The sequence below is a fragment of the Bombina bombina genome, chromosome 1 (assembly GCF_027579735.1).
Source record: "Bombina bombina isolate aBomBom1 chromosome 1, aBomBom1.pri, whole genome shotgun sequence".
In the NCBI taxonomy this organism is placed as follows: Eukaryota; Metazoa; Chordata; class Amphibia; order Anura; family Bombinatoridae; genus Bombina; species Bombina bombina.
The window spans coordinates 919,907,902-919,932,909 of NC_069499.1; positions in this window are offsets into that span (position 1 = coordinate 919,907,902).

The window sequence follows — 25,008 nt, forward strand, 5'->3', positions numbered from 1 at the left end:
TCCACCTGCCTACACTTATTAACCCCTAATCTGCCGAACGCAAAGCGCCGCTACCTACGTTATCCTTATGTACCCCTAATCTGCTGCCCCTAACCCCGCCGACCCCTATATTATATTTATTAACCCCTAATCTGCCCCCCTCAACGTCGCCTCCACCTGCCTACACTTATTAACCCCTAATCTGCCGAGCGGACCGCATCGCTACTATAATAAAGTTATTAACCCCTAATCCGCCTCACTCCCGCCTCAATAACCCTATAATAAATAGTATTAACCCCTAATCTGCCCTCCCTAACATCGCCGACACCTAACTTCAATTATTAACCCCTAATCTGACGACCGAATCTCGCTGCTACTGTAATAAATGGATTAACCCCTAAAGCTAAGTCTAACCCTAACCCCCCCCTAAATTAAATATAATTTAAATCTAACGAAATAAATTAACTCTTATTAAATAAATTATTCCTATTTAAAGCTAAATACTTACCTGTAAAATAAACCCTAATATAGCTACAATATAAATTATAATTATATTATAGCTATTTTAGGATTTATATTTATTTTACAGGTAACTTTGTATTTTTTTTAACCAGGTACAATAGCTATTAAATAGTTAAGAACTATTTAATAGCTAAAATAGTTAAAATAATTACAAAATTACCTGTAAAATAAATCCTAACCTAAGTTACAATTAAACCTAACACTACACTATCAATAAATAAATTAAATAAAATACCTACAATTAAACGTAACACTACACTATCAATACATTAATTAAATACAATACCTACAAATAACTACAATTAAATAAACTAACTAAAGTACAAAAATAAAAAAGAACTAAGTTACAAAAAATAAAAAAATATTTACAAACATTAGAAAAATATTACAACAATTTTAAACTAATTACACCTACTCTAAGCCCCCTAATGAAATTACAAAGCCCCCCAAAATAAAAAAATGCCCTACCCTATTCTAAATTACAAAAGTTCAAAGCTCTTTTACCTTACCAGCCCTGAACAGGGCCCTTTGCGGGGCATGCCCCAAGAAATTCAGCTCTTTTGCCTGTAAAAAAACACATGCAATACCCCCCCCCAACATTACAACCCACCACCCACATACCCCTAATCTAACCCAAACCCCCCTTAAATAAACCTAACACTAAGCCCCTGAAGATCTTCCTACCTTATCTTCACCTCACCGGGTATCACCGATCGGTCCTGGCTCCAAAATCTTCATCCAACCCAAGCGGGGGCTGGCGATCCATAATCCTGCTGCTGAAGAGGTCCAGAAGAGGCTCCAAAGTCTTCATCCTATCCGGGAAGAAGAGGCGATCCAGACCGGCAACCATCTTGATCCAAGCGGCATCTTCTATCTTCATCCGATGAGGAACGGCTCCATCGTGAAGACCTCCAGCGCGGATCAATCTTCTTCCGACGACGTCCAACTGAAGAATGACGGTTCCTTTAAGGGACGTCATCCAAGATGGCGTCCCTCGAATTCTGATTGGCTGATAGGATTCTATCAGCCAATCGGAATTAAGGTAGGAAAATTCTGATTGGCTGATGGAATCAGCCAATCAGAATCAAGTTCAATCCGATTGGCTGATCCGATCAGCCAATCAGATTGAGCTCGCATTCTATTGGCTGATCGGAACATATATATATATATAATTATAATTTTTAGTGTAGCTATATTAGGGTTTATTTTACAGGTAAGTATTTAGCTTTAAATAGGAATAATTTATTTAATAAGAGTTAATTTATTTTGTTAGATTTAAATTATATTTAATTTAGGGGGGTGTTAGGGTTAAAGTTAGACTTAGCTTTAGGGGTTAATAAATTTATTAGAGTAGCGGTGAGCTCCTGTCGGCAGATTAGGGGTTAATACTTGAAGTTAGGTGTCGGCAATGTTAGGGAGGGCAGATTAGGGGTTAATACTATTTATTATAGGGTTATTGAGGCGGGAGTGAGGCGGATTAGGGGTTAATACATTATTATAGTAGCGCTCAGGTCCGGTCGGCAGATTAGGGGTTAATAAGTGTAGTTAGGTGGAGGCGATGTTGGGGGCGGCAGATTAGGGGTTAATAAATATAATATAGGGGTCGGCGATGTTAGGGCAGCAGATTAGGGGTACATAGGGATAATGTAGGTGGCGGGGGTGTACGGAGCGGCAGATTAGGGGTTAAAAATAATATGCAGGGGTCAGCGATAGCAGGGGCGGCAGATTAGGGGTTAATAAGTGTAAGGTTAGGGGTGTTTAGACTCGGGGTACATGTTAGAGTGTTAGGTGCAGACGTAGGAAGTGTTTCCCCATAGAAAACAATGAGGCTGCGTTAGGAGCTGAAAGCGGCTTTTTTGCAGGTGTTTTTCAGCTCAAACAGCCCCATTGTTTTCTATGGGGGAATTGTGCACGAGCACGTTTTTGAAGCTGGCCGCGTCCGTAAGCACCGCTGGTATCAAGAGTTCCAGTGGCGTTAAATTATGCTCTACGCTCCCTTTTTGGAGCCTAACGCACTGAAAACCCAGTAATTCTGTGAACTCTAAATACCAGCGGTATTTAAAAGGTGCGGCCAGAAAAAAGCATGCGTAGCTAACGCACCCCTTTGGCCGCAAAACTCTAAATCTAGACGTAAGAGATCCTAAATTCATGCATGAGAAGGTATGTTACAAGGTTTGTTTACACCCATCAGTATTTCTTATCTTTTGAATGGCTTCTACACTTAGTCATAAAGTGACTATTCACCCTATTTATCTTGTAATGCCAAATCTATATTGCCTAGGTTTTGAAGGTCTGTATTAACAAAGTGGTTATTAATATTGACATTTGCCTTGGACTCCTCTTTACATCGTAGCATAGAACCCCTCTAAGAAGCATTAACTTGCATAAATAGCCTAAATCCCCCCATGGAATACTATCGCTTAAGTGCCTATAAATCTTAAACATGCCAATGTCATATGGCTCTTACTGATATTTTGTTCTATAACTGTCCCCCCGATAATAATATGTTTTGATGTTCAACCATTTTTCGCAAGTAGTTCTTATATATAGCTCCGCCCCTCCACCTTTTCCCCCATTTAATGAGCGGCGCTTGCCTGCTGAACTCCCCCCCCCCACATATTTTTATTATACGCTATCCTTAGGCCCAAAAGAGGCCGCAGATCTGGCTACCATATATTACCCTATTCCCACAGCCAGTTTCGCTATTATATCCACAAAATTAGAGGTTTGAGAAGCTTATTTGCTGTCAGGCACTGTTGTATTTTTTTCTATGTGTTTTTGACTTCTATTACCTTTTTATATTTGACAATGCTTACTAACAAATGATTTACTTTCATTTATTGCTGCAAAATTATCATTGTATGCTGTTTTTCTTGACGCATAACCTCAATAAAAAAATTATTTTAAAAAAAAATATTTAAACTTCAAAATAATTTATTACAATAATAAATAATAATTTTAACAATCATATTTTAACGTATTAACAACTTTTATAGTTTAAAAAAGTGATTTGGGTTACATATTTAACTCCCTATTAAGGGACGGATTACGAGCAGAGCGCGAGTGAAAAGGGGTTTATCGCGGGTGTTTGCACACGTCAGGTTTTTCGCTTATATTACAAGTTGAAAGTAAACGCGATCGCATGAGAGCAATTTAAGTTAATGCTTGTCGGTATAGCGTTACTTCAGAGCTCTAGCAAACACCATCTAATAAAATATAAAAACATATGTACTCACATATATGCATGCAGAAAGAAATATTCACAGTCAGTCAGAGAAATGAATCAACTGAAAGACTTACCAGCGCTATCTCAAAATAAAAGTAAACCACAAACTACCTTGAAATATTCTCACAGATATCTCTCTGAAAGGTAGTTTAATATTTATATATAGCTGCCAGTCCAGATAATAGAACACAAATAAGTCCCTCAGGCTTATTTTCAAAGATAAATACAAAAAATAGCCTGGATGGCGCTTATATATAAATATAAGTGAAATTAGGCAAATCGTATTGATAATATTAATAATGATGTTAAAATCAACTTCAAATTATATATGCATAGCCTAGATAGGTGTACATATATTAGAACAATTAAAATATACAACTCATATGTATTATAACAGAAAAAAGTTCATATGAAAATTTAAGATGATGTAGACAGGTGTTTGATCTTCTCCTATATATCCCCCACTCAGATGTGCACTTACTTCAAAAACCCTCAATCGTATGAGGTAAGGATGATTCGTGTCAGCTAAAAAGTGGCACATCCTGGAGTATAGAAACTGGATCACCGGAGCTGTATCTCCCCCTGATGTCAGTTGTGGTAAACTCTGTATTAACACCTGGTTGTCTGTCTTGCTTTACAGCTTGTGTGCAGGTTCAGATGAAACTCCCAGTCATATATATACAAGGAAGAGAACTAGAAAAGAATTCATAGTGCAACATTGTATACTTTAATGATAACATCAAATATCCTAAAAACTAGTGGAATACCACTCACATGTGTAACCCTCAATGTATGAGGTATCAAGCAAGGAATATAAAATATATACACGGTACACTTCAATTATTATCCAGAAAGGAGGACCGTCATATGTATATAAAGATGCAATCAATACAGATAGTTCAGTGTAAAGTACAGAGTTCAATTAAGTCCATAAATTGTTACCAGGCAGGTACAGTGCCGTAGAGTACCGGACCTTCCGGGTGTATGAGGGAAAGGATAGCCACCTTGACCCTCCAGGTTGCCCAGAACATATGGGAACCACTGGCAAGATTGTCTGGGACCTGGTATTACCCCTAATGAATAAAGGGTATTACTTGTATTTAGATAATTTTTATACAAGTGTCCTTTTGTTCAAGCTACTGTATTGCTTTGATACAGTAGCTTGCGGTACAATTAAAAAGAACCACGCAGGTTTCCCAGGACAACTTGTACGCACCCGGCTACAAAGAGGAGCTGTTGGCACTTAAGTACAGAGACAAGAAGGATGTATACCTTTTTTACCACCATCCACAATGAGAGGACTGTGGAGGTCTCTGTACATGGCAGAGCTGAGAGCATAAGGAAACCAGTGTGCATCAAGGCTTATAACCGGCATATGGGTGGGGTTGATCTGGCAGATCAGCTGCTGCAGCCCTACCTAATTATGCGGAGGACAAGGGCCTGGTACAAAAAGGTTGCAATTTACTTAATGCAGATTGCAACCCACAACGCTTTTTTGTTGTTCAAAAAAGCAAACTCCGGAATGAAACAAGACTTTTTTACAGTTTCAGCTCCAGATCATTTCGGGGATTTTGTACCATGATGCACCTGCTCCCCGGGCGGTGATGGGAGAGAGCAGAATTGGGGCTACTCATTTTATTTTCAAAATCCCCCCTACTGCGGCGAAGCAAAATCCTCAAAAGAAAATGTCTGTAGAGTCTGTACCAAAAGGGGGCAGAGAAGGGACACCACCTTTTACTGTCCTGATTGCCCTGGACAGCCTGGACTCTGCTATGGGGACTGCTTTGCCGTTGTGTTTCTTTGAGGGTTTTTTTGGTTACATTTACTGTTACTTAGTTTCTTTGTTTTTGTTTTTTACTTTTACTGTGCCAGATTTTTACATTTCACTGTTCTATTTTTTATAAGTTCTACAATTGGTGCTGTATTTTACCAAAACCCCTGTCAAACCTATGCATGGTGGGCATGGGTGTACTCAGGGGGTCTTGCAGCAAACAACCTGGAGTGTTTTCTTGCAATAACTTACAACAAGCTCTCCCAAATCATAGTCAAACGGTTGCATCAAAGCACTCTATATACAATACCTTTAGGTGTCAATGTTTTAAATATATACACTTTGATGGCAATAAATAAAACTGGGGTATGCAATAGGCCCCAAATTAAAGATAGGCCTAGCAGAAGAAATACTCTCACTTTCTACTCAAATTACAAGTCATACAATTGTAAATCAACCTGGAGTGTTTTCTTGCAATAATTACAACAAGCTCTCCTAAATCATAGTAAAAAAGCAACGTGTGTGTAAAATTTAAAATTGAAAAATTACCACCATACACTTTCTCCAATTTTTCTGGCTAAACAGTTGCATCAAAGCACTCAATATACAATACCTTGGGGTGTCAACTTTTCAAATATATGCACATTCATGGCAAGCAAATAAATTGGGGTATGTAAAAAGGCCCCCAAAAAGACGATAGGCAAAAAAAATATGTTAAATGTGAAAAAAAATCACAAACACATGTCAGACGTTTGGCATTGCACCCCCCAAACAAGCCAACAAACCTATGCATAGGTGGTATCACTGTACTCAGGAGATAATGGTGAACACATATTGTGATCTTCTTTGGCAGTAACACATAACAGTAGCATGCCTAAAGTACAATGTGTGTGAAAAATAACACAAAAAAATGACTACCCAAAAGTTTGACAAAGACTGGCGATTGAATTAGTGCATGGAAAGTGTTAAAATACCAGCATTTCAAATACCCTAGTTTGTCTACTTTTCAAAAATATATGGTTTGATGGGAGTACATTTTATTAGCTGGCTTCAGAAATGTCCCAAATAGGACATGGGTGCATGGGATGTGAAAATTCCAAGTTGGAAAACTGGAATGCGCCCCCTAACAATAAGGTTTTTTAGCCCACTGAGAACCCGACAAACCTATTCATGGATGGTATCACTGAACTCAGAAAATGTTGTTGAATACATATCAAGGAGTTTTTTGTCAGTTACACATAACAGGAACTGAGAATTCATGCCTAAAGTACGTGTGTGAAAAATAACACAAAAAAATTACTACCCAAATGTTTAACAAAGACTGGTAGCTGAATTAGTGCATGGAAAGTGTTAACCTTTCAGCATTTCAAATACCCTAAGGTGTCTACTTTTTAAAAATATATGGTTTGATGGGGGTAAATTACATTGGCCGGCTTCAGAAATGTCCCAAATAGGACATGGGTGCATGATGACAGATGTGAAAATTCCAAGTTGGAAAACTGGAATGCGCCCTGTAAAAATAAGACCTTTTAGCCCCCTGAGAATCCAACAAACCTATTCATGGGTGGTATCACTGTACTCAGGAGATGTTTTTGAACACATATTGAGGTGTTTATTGGCAGTAACACATAACAGGAACTGATTATTCATGTGAAAATTCCAAGTTGGAAAACTGGAATGCGCCCCCTAACAATAAGGTTTTTTAGCCCACTGAGAACCCGACAAACCTATTCATGGATGGTATCACTGAACTCAGAAGATGTTGTTGAATACATATCGAGGAGTTTTTTTGTCAGTTACACATAACAGGAACTGAGAATTCATGCCTAAAGTACGTGTCTGAAAAATAACACAAAAAAATGACTACCCAAATGTTTGACAAAGACTGGTGGTTGAATTAGTGCATGGAAAGTGTTAAAATAGCAGCATTTCAAATACCCTAGGGTGTCTACTTTTAAAAAAGATATGGTTTGATTGGGGTAAATTACATTAGCCGGCTTCAGAAAAGTCCCAAATAGGACATGGGTGCATGATGACAGATGTGAAAATTCCAAGTTGGAAAACTGGAATGCGCCCTGTAAAAATAAGACCTTTTAGCCCCCTTAGAATCCAACAAACCTATTCATGGGTGGTATCACTGTACTCAGGAGATGTTTTTGAACACTTGCGCCTAGATTTAGAGTTCTGCGGCCAAAGGGGTGCGTTAGCTACGCATGCTTTTTTTCCCACACACCTTTTAAATACCGCTGGTATTTAGAGTTCACAGAAGGGCTGGGTTTTCAGTGCGTTAGGCTCCAAAAAGGGAGCGTAGAGCATAATTTAACGCCACTGCAACTCTAGATACCAGCGGTGCTTACGGACGCGGCCAGCTTAAAAAACGTGCTCGTGCACGATTCCCCCATAGAAAACAATGGGGCCATTTGAGCTGAAAAAAAAACCTAACACCTGCAAAAAAGCCGCGTTCAGCTCCTAACGCAGCCCCATTGTTTTCTATGGGGAAACACTTCCTACGTCTGCACCTAACACTCTAACATGTACCCGAGTCTAAACAACCCTAACCTTACACTTATTAACCCCTATTCTGTCGCCCCCGCTATCGCTGACCCCTGCATATTATTATTAACCCCTAATCTGCCGCTCTGTACACCACCGCCACCTACATTATAGATATGTACCCCTAATCTGCTGCCCCTAACACCGCCGACCCCTATATTATATTTATTAACCCCTAATCTGCCCCCCTCAACGTCGCCTCCACCTGCCTACACTTATTAACCCCTAATCTGCCGAGCGGACCGCACCGCTACTATAATAAAGTTATTAACACCTAATCCGCCTCACTCCCGCCTCAATAACCCTATAATAAATAGTATTAACCCCTAATCTGCCCTCCCTAACATCACCGACACCAAACTTCAATTATTAACCCCTAATCTGCCGACCGAATCTCGCTGCTACTGTAATAAATGGATTAACCCCTAAAGCTAAGTCTAACCCTAACACTAATACCCCCCTAATTTAAATATAATTTAAATCTAACGAAATAAATTAACTCTTATTAAATAAATTATTCCTATTTAAAGCTAAATACTTACCTGTAAAATAAACCCTAATATAGCTACAATATAAATTATAATTATATTATAGCTATTTTAGGATTTATATTTATTTTACAGGTAACTTTGTATTTATTTTAACCAGGTACAATAGCTATTAAATAGTTAAGAACTATTTAATAGCTAAAATAGTTACAATAATTACAAAATTACCTGTAAAATAAATCCTAACCTAAGTTACAATTAAACCTAACACTACACTATCAATAAATTAATTAAATAAAATACCTACAATTACCTACAATTAAACCTAACACTACACTATCAATAAATTAATTAAATACAATATCTACAAATAAATACAATGAAATAAACTAACTAAAGTACAAAAAATAAAAAAGAACTAAGTTACAAAAAATAAAAAAATATTTACAAACAGAAAAATATTACAACAATTTTAAACTAATTACACCTACTCTAAGCCCCCTAATAAAATAACAAAGCCCCCCAAAATAAAAAAAATGCCCTACCCTATTCTAAATTAAAAAAGTTCAAAGCTCTTTTACCTTACCAGCCCTTAAAAGGACCTTTTGTGGGGCATGCCCCAAAGAATTCAGCTCTTTTGCCTGTAAAAAAAACCATACAATACCTAACACTAAGCCCCTGAAGATCTTCCTACCTTATCTTCACCTCGCCGGGTATCACCGATCGGTCCTGGCTCCGAAATATTCATCCAACCCAAGCGGGGGCTGGCGATCCATAATCCTGCTGCTGAAGAGGCCCAGAAGAGGCTCCAAAGTCTTCATCCTATCCGGGAAGAAGAGGCGATCCAGACCGGCAACCATCTTGATCCAAGCGGCATCTTCTATCTTCATCCGATGAGGAACGGCTCCATCGTGAAGACCTCCAGCGCGGATCAATCTTCTTCCTCTGACGTCCAACTGAAGAATGACGGTTCCTTTAAGGGACGTCATCCAAGATGGCGTCCCTCGAATTCCGATTGGCTGATAGGATTCTATCAGCCAATCGGAATTAAGGTAGGAAAATTCTGATTGGCTGATGGAATCAGCCAATCAGAATCAAGTTCAATCCGATTGGCTGATCCGATCAGCCAATCAGATTGAGCTCGCATTCTATTGGCTGTTCCGATCAGCCAATAGAATGCAAGCTCAATCATTTTTTTATTTTGGGGGGCTTTGTTATTTCAAATACTCTAGGGTGTCTACTTTAAAAAAATATAAGGTTTGATGGGGGTAAATTACATTGGCCGGCTTCAGAAATGTCCCAAATAGGACATGGGTGCATGATGACAGATATGAAAATTCCAAGTTGGAAAACTGGAATGCGCCCCCTAAAAATAAGGTCTTTTAGCCTCCCGAAAACCCAACACACCTATACATGGGTGGTATCACTGTACTCAGGAGATGTTACTGAAGACATATTGGGGTGTTATTTGGCAGTAACCCTTAACATTCTCAGTAAATGTATTCATAAATTGCTATTTTGTCAAAAACACACTTTTTTTTCTTCTTCAAACTGTGGCATAGATTGGTGGTAAAATGGTTGCATGAAAAGAGTCAAAATACCCCAAGTTTAATACCTTATGTTGTCTTCTTTTAAGAAATATATACATGTGAAGGGTTATTCAGGGATTCCTGACAGATATCAGTGTTACAATGTAACTATCGCTAATTTGGAAAAATAAATGGTTTGGAAATAGCAAAGTGCTACTTGTACTTATTGCCCTATAACTTGGAAAAAAAGCATTTTTTTTCGAAACTATTTAGCATGAGTGTTTTTGGTAGTTGTAGATATGTAACAGATTTTGGGGATCAAATTTAGAAAAAGTGTGTTTTTTTCCATTTTTTCATGATGAAAACAATGGTATCTTTAGAAAGTCCATTTAATGGTGAGAACAATGGTATATAATATGTGTGGGTACAGTAAATGAGTAAGAGGAAAATTACAGCTAAACACAAACACTGCAGAAATGTATAAATAGCCCTGATCCCAAACAGTCAACAAATGGAAAAGTGGTCTGGTCTGGAAGGGGTTAAAAACATATTTATGCCATATTCTTTTTTATTAAAGTGTTTAAATATGTATTTACTGTAAATATTTAAAATTCCAATGTTCTTCACAATATTCCTATATATCTGTATATATCTAAACCTATATATAATTATGTGCATGTATGATATAAATATATAAATATATATTTGTGCAAAAAAACATAATAAATAGAACATATTCTGCTATGTGAAGAATTTTGGAATGTGAAATAGTAATATTTTAATTTCTGGTTAGCGCACCTGTGAATATGCGATTGGGTTTGCACGCGAGTAGGGTGTTCATTACCCCCCCCCCATTTTTTTCCCCCATTGACTTCTATGGGGAAACACAATATCACACAAGCAATATTCTAAGTTCAGCTTTGTACGCACATCGGGTTAGCGCACAAGCAAAAACAGTTTACTTTCAACTTGTAATATGAACGCTACCCGACGTGCACAAAAAGCTTACTTCTCGAGTGGGAGCATTAAATACCACTCCACTTGTAATCTGGCCCTAAATAAGGTGTTTGAACTGTGTGGAAAAATGATTTAAGAAAGAGGGATGCCGTAAAAATCCAAAATTTTATTTCCTTAGTTAAAATCACATGTAGCAAACAAAAGGTTGATCAAACAGACCAGGTAGGCTAACACGTTTTGGTCGTAGTCATAGACACTAGAGCTCTTTGTCATATCGCTACCTATATGAACACACTGTTAAAATCATTGGTTAAGTGAGATTAAGATGGGGTGGAAATCACACCTGCAGGGTGACACTTAAAGGGACAGTCTAGTGAAAAATAAACTTTGATGATTCAGATAGAGAATGTAATTTTAAGCAACTTTCTAATGTACATTTATCATCAATTTAGCTTTGTTCTCTTGGTAGGTTCATATGCTAATTTCTTAGCCCTTGAAGGCCGCCTCTTATCTGAATTAATTTTGACATTTCCCCCCCAACTAGAGGTCATTAGTTCACATGTGCCTTATAGATAACATTGTGCTCAAGTCCATGGAGTTGCAAAGGAGTCAGCACTGATTGGCTAAAATCCAAGTCTGTCTATTGGTAGTACTGGCTACTAGATGTCCCCATTACTCTTAAAATCCTAACATCTTCTTGGCCATTGCCATGTTTCTAGTTTTTATGATTTTGATACATTGTTAGAAGAAAGCTCCCCTATGTATCTTTATACCCTATTCTAAACATACATTCTTTAGATACAAGTTAGACTAATATTCTTTAAACTCTGAGTTGATGCCACATACATACATGGTGGCATCAATACCAAAAGAATAACATAGATTCCCAATTCTTTCATTTATCCCCTAAGGTGAGGGGAACGGGGGGAAAGGAATTATCTATCTATCTATCTATCTATCTATCTATCTATCTATCTATCTATAGATATCAGAAAGGACAATTGGAAACTGCTACCAAAAAATAATTGTCACCCTCTATATTGAGACCTTTTGCCCTCCGGGTCTGCAACTTAAAAGGATAGTATAGTCAAATTTAAACTTTCATGATTCAGATAGCACATGCAATTTTTTTTTTTTCTTATTTTTTATTTATTGAGGTCAAATACAATACATGATACGTAAATCAGAGCATAACAAGCACAAGAGGAAAAAAGAAAAATAAAAACAGAAAATACATGGAAATAACATTTTGATATGTGTCACTTCTGTCTATTACATCATAGACATAGTATCTTATCGTACCAAGCTATATACATAATAAATCAAATTACCATATTACATTGATTGTATTTGCTAACATATATAGATTATATTAAACCTCATTTTCTTTTCCTTCCCATGGTTAACTTCCCCCTCACCCAACAAAAAAAAACAAAAAAAAAAAAAGAAAAAAAAAAACAAAGAGAGAGAAAAAAAAAAAAGAAAAAAGGGGTAACTTAGATCATATAACCAATCCATCCATGCCCCCCCAGCTCCAACCCCAACCCCCAGCCCCTACCACAGATTGAGCAACACCAATTCTGAGTTCCTGAAAGGAAAAATTAACATATCTATTTCATTAGTTGGATAGCCTTTTATGAAGACTGACCATTTCAGGAAAAAAGATTTTATGTCTTCTTCATTATCAATATTAGTGTCTCTTTGCTCGATCATACATTGTTTCTTCAAACAATTTTTTACCTCAGAAATTGAGGGAGTCTTTGAGCTTCCAATACTTAAGAATCAGGTATCTAGCAGCTAATATTGTGAGAATAATTAATTTTTCTTGAGGTTGTTGCCGTGCTTCAAATTGAACACAGAAAATAATCTGTGTCAAAGTGAGTACCAGAGGGGGAGCCTCGATATTCTTGTTGAGCCAAAATTCAACTCTGTACCAGAATTGGCGTATTTTTGGACAGTTCCAAAGCATATGGACCAGATCCGCTGCTACTAGGGAACACTTTGGACAAGCCTTAAATTCTGAATTATGTATTTTGTGACCTAGGGCTGGGGTAAAATATGTTCTGTGTAGGATTTTAAGGTGTGCCTCCCTCCACGTAGCAGAGAGAGTGGCCCTAGAAACTCGATCTATTGATCTCTGAACATTATTTGACACTATCGTTTCTGAGGGAATTAACCTGGACCAAGTCATTGCTATATGCTCCAATAAGGGAGTTCCCTTGTTGGCATTAAGAAGTGCATAACAGGGAGTGATTGACATACGTCCAGCTTTTATCAGAGTCAACCATTTTTCAATTTCTCCTAGAGTCCATGACCAATTTGTGCTCCTAGTAATCTTAAGTCCATAATGCCTAAGTTGCAAATATGCAAAAAATTCTTTATGTGAAAGTTTGAATTCATTTTTCAATTGTTCAAATGTTTTTATAACATTTGAATCATTTTCAAATATTTGTTTGACTTTTACCAATCCTAGTTGGGACCACCTGTCAAACACAGCCAACTCCAAGCCAGGCCGAAACCCTGGATTTCTTATTATTGATAAATGCTGGGACACGCCACAATCCAATCCTAGGGTAGACCCTATTCTCCACCAGGCTTTAATCGGGTTCAGAATGCTTTTAAGCTTTTTAATTTCAGGGGGTAAAGACTTAGGTAGACAATGCACCAAACCAGTAAGAGAATACGGGTAACAGATATTCGATTCTAATAAAATGTTGGTGACATAATCTTTGGAGAGAATCCAATCCGATACTGTTCTTGCCAGAAAAGACAAATTATATTGCCTAATATCCGGCAAAGCTAGACCCCCATGTTCCCTTGCCAAGGTTAGTTTTGTAATAGAAATTCTTGCCTTTTTTCCCTGCCAAAGAAATTTCCCGACTGCCCTATTTAACAACCTAATGTCTTTTCCGTACAAAATTAGTGGGGTATTTTGTAATATGTACAAGAGTTTCGGAAGAAGGATCATTTTATAGATGGCTATTCTCCCAGATAATGAAATGGGTAGTCCTTGCCAAGACTTCAGTCTCTCACAGATCATTGTTAATGTGGGTATTATATTAGCTTTATACAAATCAGTAAAACTTACTGGTATATTAATACCCAAGTATTTAAATGAATCAGAGACCTCCTTAAACGGACTATCTTTGATTGATTCCCTATTTTTATTTAGCCAAAATAATTCCGATTTGGAAGTGTTGACCATATACCCAGAAAAGGAGCCAAATTGTTGAATGATACTAAGCAGTTTAGGAATATTTGACTTTGTGTTTGAGATATAAAGGAGAATGTCGTCCGCGTAAAGTGCAGCCTTCAATTCATATTCACCAAAATGAATGCCCTCGATGCTCTGTCTAATCTTTATTGCTAGAGACTCTATGGAAATGTCAAAAAGAAGGGGAGACAGAGGACACCCCTGGCGCGTTCCCCTTTCAATTACAATATCTGATGATAATGAGTTGTTAACTATTAGTCTGGTAGATGGGCATGTGTATAAGTTGTGAATAAAACTCACAAAGTTATCCCTAAACCCAAATTTGCCTAAGGAGGTAAACAAGTGACTAAAGTAAACTGAGTCAAATGCCTTGGCCGCATCGACGGCAACTATTGCAGAGTCCCTCTTATCCGCTGTCTCTCTCTCTCTTACTTGAAAATGCTCTGTTGTCACAAGAACCTCCCTGATTTTGGAAGCTGAATTACGACCATGTATGAATCCCGCTTGATCCTTGTGGATAATATGTGGGAGGCAGCCTTGAAGCCTACATGCCAGAATTGAGGCAAGGATCTTGTAGTCGGAATTCAAGAGAGCTATCGGTCGATAAGATCCCTTATGACTAGGGTCCTTACCACCCTTTAAAAGCAAAGTTGTGAGAAAGGCTGAGAAGCCAGCTGGTATAGCATAGCCTTCAATAATGAATTGATTATACGTTTTACATAGATATGGAGCTATCTCTGAAGTTAAAATTTTATATACCTCGTTAGGAAGACCATCTGGTCCTGCTGCTTTATTCGTTGCTGACTCAAGGAACATTTTACTGACTTCCTCATTGGAGATCGGGCTATTCAGAAAGGAGTTCATTTCTGCTGTGATTGAGGGACAATTAATCTGGCCCCAAAATTGTCTGGACTGAGATATATCTGTAGTTTTTGCAGAGTACAGATCTCTATAGTACTCCGAAAAAGCCTCTAGAATGTCTTCGGTTTTAACCAGTGATTTCCCTTGGTGGAGAATTTTTTCAATTATAGGAGGCTTATTGTCGTTCTTAGCTAACTTAGCTAATAGTTTACCCGATTTGTTGCCAAACCGATAAAGCTTGGCCTGAAACCTCAATTCTCTCTGTGTTTCCATTAATAATGCCATGGCATCTCTCTCACTCTTGGCTTTTATATATTTAGCCCAATGGAAAGGTGTATTTTGTAGCAGATACCGATTGTATGCATTAATCACAGAGTTCGTGACCTCTCTCTCTCTCTTTTTTAATTTTTTGGATATCATGGCAGCATAAGCCGTTACTTCACCTCTGAGGACTGCTTTAGCAGCTCCCCAGAATATTTCAGGGCGATCAATAAATTCAGAATTAAAATGAAGATACTCTTTGAATTTGGTGATCAGATGGTTCTTAAATTTAGAGTCATTGGCCAAGTGATGCGGGAATCTAAATCTTGTGGAGGCATTTATAGATCTATTTAGCTGTAATTCCAAAAAAATAGGAGAGTGGTCGGATAGAATTACAGAGGTTATTCCTGCAGTAATTTTCATTGTGCATAACCTAGCATCAGTTAGGAAAAGATCTATACGGGATAGGGTTTTATGGGCCCTAGAAAGGCAAGTGTATTCTTGGACATCGGGATGTTGAATCCTCCAGATGTCTTTTACAGCTAAATTCTGAAATAGGGTTTTAAATATTTTTGTTCCAAGATTATCTCTTTTTTGTTTAACTTGTTTATTGGTTTTTCGAAGCCTATCTAGAGGAGATTGCGGCGCCATATTAAAGTCGCCTCCTAATACCACATAACCTTCTGAGTAGATTAGTATTTTGGATTGAAGCGTGTCCCAAAACTCATAGTCTAGGGTGTTAGGTGCGTATATATTACAAAGGGTAAATAACTGGTCTTGAATTTTGATTTTTATCATCACATATCTCCCCTCGGGATCCCTTTCAGAATGGATTAACTCGTATCCCAATCTCTTCCCAATCAGTATGGCTACCCCTCTTTTTTTCCCAAAGCTGGGAGAGGCAACAACCTCTTTTACCCAGGAGCCTTTCAATTTTTTTACTTCGTCTATACTCAAGTGTGTTTCTTGCAGGAATGCAAGATCTGCCTGCATTTTTCTAAGGTGCGAGACAATTGCTTTCCTTTTGATAGGGGTCGAGATACCACCTATATTCCACGATATAATTTTGACTTTGTCTGGTCTTTTAATAATTTTCTATCCTCAGATAGGGCAATATAACAGAGGGTGGGAGCAGGGGCAAGAGCAGGGGGGGGGGGGAGAGGAAAGAGAGAAAAAAATAAAAAAAAATAAAACCGCACAGTGTCTCAATTCAATGCTCAGCAAGGAAATCTCCCCTGCTAAGCGCTTGGTCCAATAATGGTCCTCTGGTGAGGACTGCTTTATTTTAAAAAAAACCATTTCGATTCTAATAGGGGCTTATTGAGCTAATTATAATTCGTTTATTGCTTCTATCTGTGCACTGTTTGTGTTGTAGATTCTAGTTCCAAACAAAATTTTTCGGCTTCACGGGCATTTTCAAAATAATAAACCTTATCCCTAGCAAATATTCTAAGTTTATGTGGATATAGTATTGTCGCTTTGTATCCTTTTTGTATCAGTTCTGTACATATTGGTGCCAATTCTTTCCTCCTAGAGGCTGTCTCAACTGAGAAGTCTTGAAACAGGAGAATTTTGGCTCCATCTAGACTGATTGGTTGTTTCTTTCTGAATTTTTGAAGTATGTTAGTTTTATCAAGAAAATTTAAAAAGCGCACAATTACTGGTCTAGGCCTGTTTGCTTTATTATCAGTTGAGAGTGGGCCTATTCTATGGGCCCTTTCTATTATTATATGGGAGGTAGGCAATTCTAAAAGTTGTACTAGGGTCTGGGTAACAAATAAGGAGAGATCTTCATACTTTTTGCCCTCAGGTATTCCAATAATCCTTATATTGTTCCTTCGAGATCTATTTTCGAGATCCTCAACTTTTAACATTAGTTTTTGAATTTTAGAGTTGGTTTCTTCTAGATTAGAACTATGCAAAGTAGTAAGATCTTCTAGATCTGAGACCCTCTGTTCTGCCTCTTGTAATCTGTGTGAGAATTGCCTTATTTCATGTGTGAGTTGGGCTATGTCCTGTTTAATCTCAGATCTCAAAGATTCAAATTTGGGAGTCAAAGCTTCAAGTATGTTGGAAACCAAATTTTGAACGTTAAGGGCCTCTGTAGTAGGGTTAGTAGTAGATGTAGTGATATCTGTTATGTTTTCTGAGGCTCCTTTAGTTTTTTTATCCTTATATCTGCCTGCCATGCTTGGAGAAGTAGTTTTAAGGGAAGTATTTAAAAATCTGTCCATAGGACAGAAGGGAGCTAAGTGGGGGAAGTGAATAGCTAGTTGCGTGAGATTTGTGAGTTATGGACTTGAAAATCAGAGTGTAAGACGTGATTATATTAGTGTGAAAAAGTGTAATGTGATTGTGAGATGGGGTGATTTATTATAAATTATTAATGTGGAGGGTAGAGGGGAGGGTGTAGTGAATTAAGGGAAGTGAAAACTATATTATTAACCTGTGAACGTGAAAAGCAATTTGTGTAAGTGCCAGCCGTGATTGTGTGAGGGAGAAAAAAAAAAAAAAAAAAAAGGGGGGGGGAACCCAAGACTAGGGCAGTGGTCTACCAGGGATGTGAGTTGTTAGTGATGATACAACTGTTCTCCCAAGCGATGGCAGGGTTGAGTCCAGACAGCCTAGTATTGCCTACCCCAGCTGACTAGTAAAGGTTTTTAAAGAACTTTTAACAGTTACCACTTGTTAACTCCAAACAGGATACAGAAGTTCCTGAATTGGATCATAAGTTTGGGGAGGTTTTTATAGTGTGACTTTTTCTAAAATCTTAGAAAAAGATTTTATATAAAAAGGGCAAGTGTAAAGATGATTATTTAAGCTGCCTAGATTATGAAGTCACTAAATCTTAAATTGATCCTCTCTTTTTTACCAATTTACAGCTAAGGCCAGTCAAACATATGTGAGTTAGAGTGAGGTATTTATATACAACAACAGCTTAATTGTTATAATAATAAGAAAGTGTACAGAAATAACTGCGTTTTTGGGCTTAAATTCACTAGAGAGTTTAGCCCAATATTCTGAAGACGATTGTTATAGTCACAGGGATATTCCTATCCCAACCTTAGTTAGAAGTATTCAGTAAGCGGTATTTTTCTATTTACCAATACCCCTGTGACTACAACAATGAATCAGGCATATTAATATTTTCTAGAGAAGGGAAAAATAGAAGAAAAAAAAAAGAGAAAGAAAAAAAGAGAAAAAAAGAGAAAAAAAGCAATTGTTAAATTTATGGCAGTGAAGCTCAAATTTAAGCTTTTGTAATTATATGTATATATCAGCTTTCCTATTCCTATCCCCTTTTCAGGAATAATAAAAAAAAAGGAACTACAGTACAGTTTTTTGTTCCCCTATGGCTAGAATAACGTGCCTTTAATAAACACGAACACAAGGGGGGAAACGGAGTAGTAGTATATTAAGATTGCTGGGATATATTTCTCCAGTACTTCAATTCCCTCTTTCCCTCCCTGTCTCTATTCCCCCTCCCTAAACCCAGGGGAGCACATTTACTATAGTGAATGTCTTATATCTTAGCCAACTATATATATAAAGTTTATGTACAGCAATGAAATAGCATAAGAAATAACGTTTTTCTTTAAGCAATTTTTAAAGATGAAGCAGTATTCAAGGGGGGCTGCCTGTTCAAAAAAAGAAAAAACAACTGAGACTTTATCCTATTAAGCAACCAATCACTCAATTATACTTTTTGCTGATATTCTAAAAAACAGTAAGAATTTTCAGTTGTACATGTATACCTGACCAGGCCTTAATAACAGAGGTTTTAGAAGCTTTTAACCACAAACATATAATGATTTCAGAGATCCTTTCACTTTCAAATTTAAAAGCAAACTATGCCGCTATAACAATTTCCCCATGGCCCTGTAAGTTGTAATATAGCTGCAGCATCGAAAAGAAAATACAAAGCAAAATATTGGTTAGCTAAAGTGTATAGGATAGTCTTTCTCTGACGCTGCAAAACCCTCCTTTTTCCTCCCTTCTCCCTTCGTTTAGGTCATGCAAAGCAAGAAAGAATCTAGTAGAAACGGGTAAGAGGGTTAGTGGCTCATGCAGATTTGTAGGAAATACACAGTTCCCCCTATGTCCAGTTAGCTTCCTTATGTGTGAAATGATGAGGACGGTAGAGCAGAAAAAAAAAGAAAAAGAAGGCCCCCAGGCCAGGGGGGGCAAACTTTATGAGCCTCTTAAATGTTGCTTTAGTTCCAAAGTCTAAAGAAAAGTTCTGTCCGGTCAAATTAAACGAAGCTTTTCAAGTATTTATGTTGGATCACACTAGCTCTCTGATAGCCAAGTGACTTGTACCTCAACAGAATAAAAGTACCTTATACCATACACCGTGGTGAAATGGCATCGGCAGGTCCCAGAGCCCTGGCTTTCAGCTTTCCTCGGATGATGCAGATATTGGCCCCTCTCAGAAAAATCCGGAGCGTAGGCTGCGACAGCCTCCAGAGCCCATTAGACAACGGTTTGCAGACGGGGGCTGCCGAGATTCCACGAGCAGCAGCGGTGTGTGGAGTATACAGCTCGGCAGTCACTCCCGTTCCGTGTCGGTGGGTAGCGCAGCGTCCGTCGTCCGACGTCACCAGCCGGCGTCTCAGTGATCCTTGTGTGCGCCTCCCATTGGAGGCCAGCGGACAGCTGACAGGTTCCACTGCATCGATGCCCCCAGGAAGCAGGTAAGAGCAGGGTAAGTTGAGAGGGACCAAGTGATTTCCTTGCACCAAAGTTAAATTAGGGGTCAAAGAAGAGGTACCCGTTCTTGACTTTTCGCCTAATCTTTAGCTTGGGTCTTGATATCCAGTGCCCCTTCCACCTCCTCTCGCAACACCGGTGGGAGGGGTGGGGGAATGCGTTTATAGCTCCTAATCCTAGTGTGAAATTACAGGGAGTCAAAGTTTATAATGGCCAAGCACGATACGTTGTAGCTGCACCGCTATGGAGCCGGGGTCCGGTATCCCTTGGATAATTTTAGCCACCGCCTTGGAACGAAGGTCGGCGCAAATTTTAGCCGCCAATGGCTATGGTAGGAGTTTTAGAGAGAGGTGCTCACAGCCCGTCCTGCACACAGTCTCCTCCCCCCGGATCTCAGCACATGCAATTTTAAGCAACTTTATAATTTTCTCATTTTATAAATTTTCTTTGTTCTCTTGGTATCTTTATTTTAAAAAGCTGGATTGTAAGGTTAGAAGCTGGCCCGTTTTTGGTTCAGCACCTGGGTAGCGCTTGCTGATTGGTGTCTAAATGTAGCCATCCAATCAGCAAGAGCTACCCAGGTGCTGAACCAAAAATGGGCTGGCTCCTAAGCTTACATTCCTCCTTTTTTAAATAAAGGTACAAGGAGAAGGAAGAAAAATTAATAATAAGAGTAAATTAGAAAGTTGCTTAAAATTGAATGCTCTATCTGAATCATAAAAGTCTAATTTTGACGACTATTCCTTTAAAGATCCAAAAAGCCTCTCATCCGAACAAATCTCTAGTTGGATCTCCACCCCTAGCTCTTTTTTTTTGACCAGATCAATTACCATCCAAGGGAAGCTGTGAACTATCTTATTGTGTTCATAAATACAGTGTTTTGCTGCTCTTGTGGTGATATATTTGAGTTCTATGTCATTAAAGGGCTCCCTTATGCGTACTCTGGTCTCTCTAGTTGTACATCTTACATATTGAAGATTGCACAGGGTGCACCTAATGACATAGATGGCATATTATGATCTGCAGTTGGTACAGTATTGATTTATGTATATACCCTATGTGTAACACAACTTTGAAAGTTCCTGCTTGAAACTGTACAATCACAGGCCTTCCAAGCTTGTGTGCTACACTTATAATGTCCTTTGCACATTAGCCAGCTCCTCTTGGGTTTCTTCATTGCACTTGGTGAGACCATGTTATCCAAGGTTAATTTCCTTTTAGAGACAAAATGCCATCCCTTATCTAATATATATATATATATATATATAAAAATAAATATATATATATATATTAGATTATCATCTGCTAGTAGTATCAAAAGGTTTTAACGTGTATACACAAGAGCTTTAATAGTAAGTATAGGACTGTTGTCCTTAACCCCTTAAGTCTAATGGACGTAGGTACTACGTCACATGGTAATTTGCTCAAAGGTACCCTGTTGACGTAGCACCTATGTCCAACCTTCTGCCTCATGCTACATCCAAAGGCAGACAGCATCTGCCTTCATATAGTAAGGAAGAACTGATTTCTTCCTTTACCTTATGACGGCAGATCGCCTATGCAGACAGGGACATTCGGTGGTGCTGTGGGAGGGAAAGAGGGAGGTGGGTGGACGGCCCATTGCCGGAGGGTTCCCTACTAATAGAAAACGATTTGAGGAGGGAGGGGGAGGGATGGGTTCCCTATGCTACAGAAACAGGTGAGGGAGAAATTAAAATAAATAAATACAAACTGGGTACTGACAGACAGCTGCCAGTACCTAAGATGGCGGCAACTAGTAAGAAGGGGGCGGCTTAGAGAGCTGTTTGGGAGAGATACACATACTCAATGCTAGTAAACGTACACATTCCACACAGCAACTAGCACATTACACATTCAAATCCACAAAAGTACAAAAACATATATTGCTCACACGCTAGCAGTAAATTACATACACAAGTCTACATACGCATACTCAAGCACACACATACAAAAACAGTTGTATACATACACAAACACAATAGTGCACACTCAATTACACTTAAATTATTTATTTGCAAACAGTTGGGCTCTTAGGCTTACATGCTAAGGGGTTCACGGGGTTAACAAAGGAGGAGAGGAACTGGGGTTAGGAAAAGTTAGTGTAGGTTCTAAGCATCCCTGAACAGTACAGAGTCTTTAGGGAGCTTTTGAAACTTTCAAAACTAGGGGAAAGTCATGTAGAGCGAGGCAGAGAGTTTCAAAAAAATAGGTGCCAGTCTGGAGAAGTCATGTAGATGGGAATGTGAGGAGGTAACAAGAGATGAGGAGAGGAGGTCATAAGCAGTATCTGGGATAGTATCTGGAAACAAATTCTGAGATATAGGGGGAGCAGTGCCATTGAGAGCCTTGAATGTCAGGGACAGCATTTTGTGTTTAATTCTGGAAGCTAGAGGAAGCCAGTGAAGGGATTAGCAGAGAGGTGCAGCAGATGAAGAAGGACATGACATAGGCATTCATTATGGATTGTAAAGGAGCTGGCAGCTGGGAGACCAGAGAGGATGGAGTTGCAGTAGTCAGGGCCGGAAAGGATGACAGAGTGGATTAAAATCTTAGTTGTGTCTTGTTTGAGGAAATATCCAATTTTGGAGATGTTTTAAATACAGATAACTGCAATAAATCCACAAATATTGCACAAAATTATAAGTACAATGTTAACACTCATACATACACATACTAAGGTATACACAAATATAATCTTTAAAATGCCACTTACTCATGTATGCACACAGACATGTCACACATGGGTTCTCAAGTACACATACGTACACTTACAAATAAAAATATACATTTAATATAATAATGTACACCCACATACACACACATTATGCATACAACTACATGCAATGTTTCAAACACTTTTGAATACACACAGACACTACAAATATACACAAATTAAACAACCAAAATAGTATATACAATGTATGCACATGGTCACACCAGTACACATACACAAGTATACTCATGTACTAATACAAACATACTCAACTACCTTATTAGATTCACACATACTCATGTACACACATAATTCCCTCAACTACATGCACAACACACATACTTGCTATTACACTTGCATACACTTCAGTAAATACTTAAATTACGCACACACAAACACTTAATTGTAATAGTATTTGAAGTTTTAAGTTAGGACACAGGTAAAGGAGGGGCCGTGACGTGGCACCTGGGCTTCTCATCATTTGGCCAACTGTTAATTCTGTTATGTAAATAATACTTTGCATCAATCGCACATTTATGTTTTTTGTACATTTGCATATCACATTAGATGTACACTCACCGGCCACTTTATTAAGTACACCTGTTCAATTGCTTAGTAACACAAATTGCTAATCAGCCAATCACATGACAGCAACTCAATGCATTTAGGCATCTATACGTGGTGAAGACGACTTGCTGAAGTTCAAACCGAGCATCAGAATGGGGAAGAAAGGAGATTTAAGTGACTTTGAATGTGGCATGGTTGTTGCTGCCAGATGGGCTGGTCTGATTATTTCAAAAAATTCTAATCTACTGAGATTTTTACACACAATCTCTAGGGGTTTAAACAGAATGGTTACAAAAAGACAAAATATCCAGTGAGCGGCAGTTGTGTGGATGACAATGCCTTATTGATGTCAGAGAAAAATGGGCAGACTGGCTTGAGATGATAGAAAGGCAACAGTAACTCAAATAACTACTCGTTACAACCAAGGTATGCAGAATACCATCTCTGAATGCACAACATTTCGAACCTTAAAGCAGATGGGCTACAGCAGCAAAAAACCATACCGGGTGCCACTCCTCTCAGCTAAGAACAGGAAAATGAGGCTACAATTCACACAGGCTCATCAAAATAGGACAATAGAAGATTGGAAAAACATTGCCTGGTCTGATGAGTTTCAATTTCAGCTGCAACATTCAGATGGTAGGGTCAGAATTTGGCGTAAAGAACAGGAAAGCATGGATCCATCCTGCCTTGTATCAACGGTTCCGGCTGCTGTTGGTGGTGTAATGGTGTTGGGGATATTTTCTTGGCACACTTGGGGCCCCTTTGTACCAATTGAGCATCATTTAAATACCACAACCTACTTGAGTATTGTTGCTGACCATGTGCATCACTTTATGACTACTGTTCTTCTGATGGCTACATCCAGCAGGATAATGCACTATGTCACAAAGCTTAAATCATCTCAAACTGGTTTCTTGAACATGACAATGAGCTCACTGTACTCCAATGGCCTCCACAGTCACCAGATCTCAATCCAATAGAGCACCTTCGGGATATGGTGGAACGGGAGATTCGAATCATGGATGTGCAGCCAACAAATCTGCAACAACTGTGTGATGCTATCATGTCAATATGGACCAAAATCTCTGAGGAATGTTTCCAACACCTGGTTGAATCCATGCCACAAAGAATTAAGGCAGTTCTGAAGACAAAATGGGGTCCAACCCAGTACTAGCAAGGTGTACCTAATAAAGTGGCCGGTAAGTGTAAGAAAAATATTTCTACGACAAAAAAACATAATTTATGTAAGAACTTACCTGATAAATTCATTTCGTTCATATTAGCAAGAGTCCATGAGCTAGTGACGTATGGGATATACATTCCTACCAGGAGGGGCAAAGTTTCCCAAACCTCAAAATGCCTATAAATACACCCCTCACCACACCCACAAATCAGTTTAACGCATAGCCAAGAAGTGGGGTGATAAGACAAAAGTGCGAAAGCATAAAAAATAAGGAATTGGAATAATTGTGCTTTATACAAAAAAATCATAACCACCACAAAAAAAGGGTGGGCCTCATGGACTAATATGAAAGAAATGAATTTATCAGGTAAGTTCTTACATAAATTATGTTTTCTTTCATGTAATTAGCAAGAGTCCATGAGCTAGTGACGTATGGGATAATGAATACCC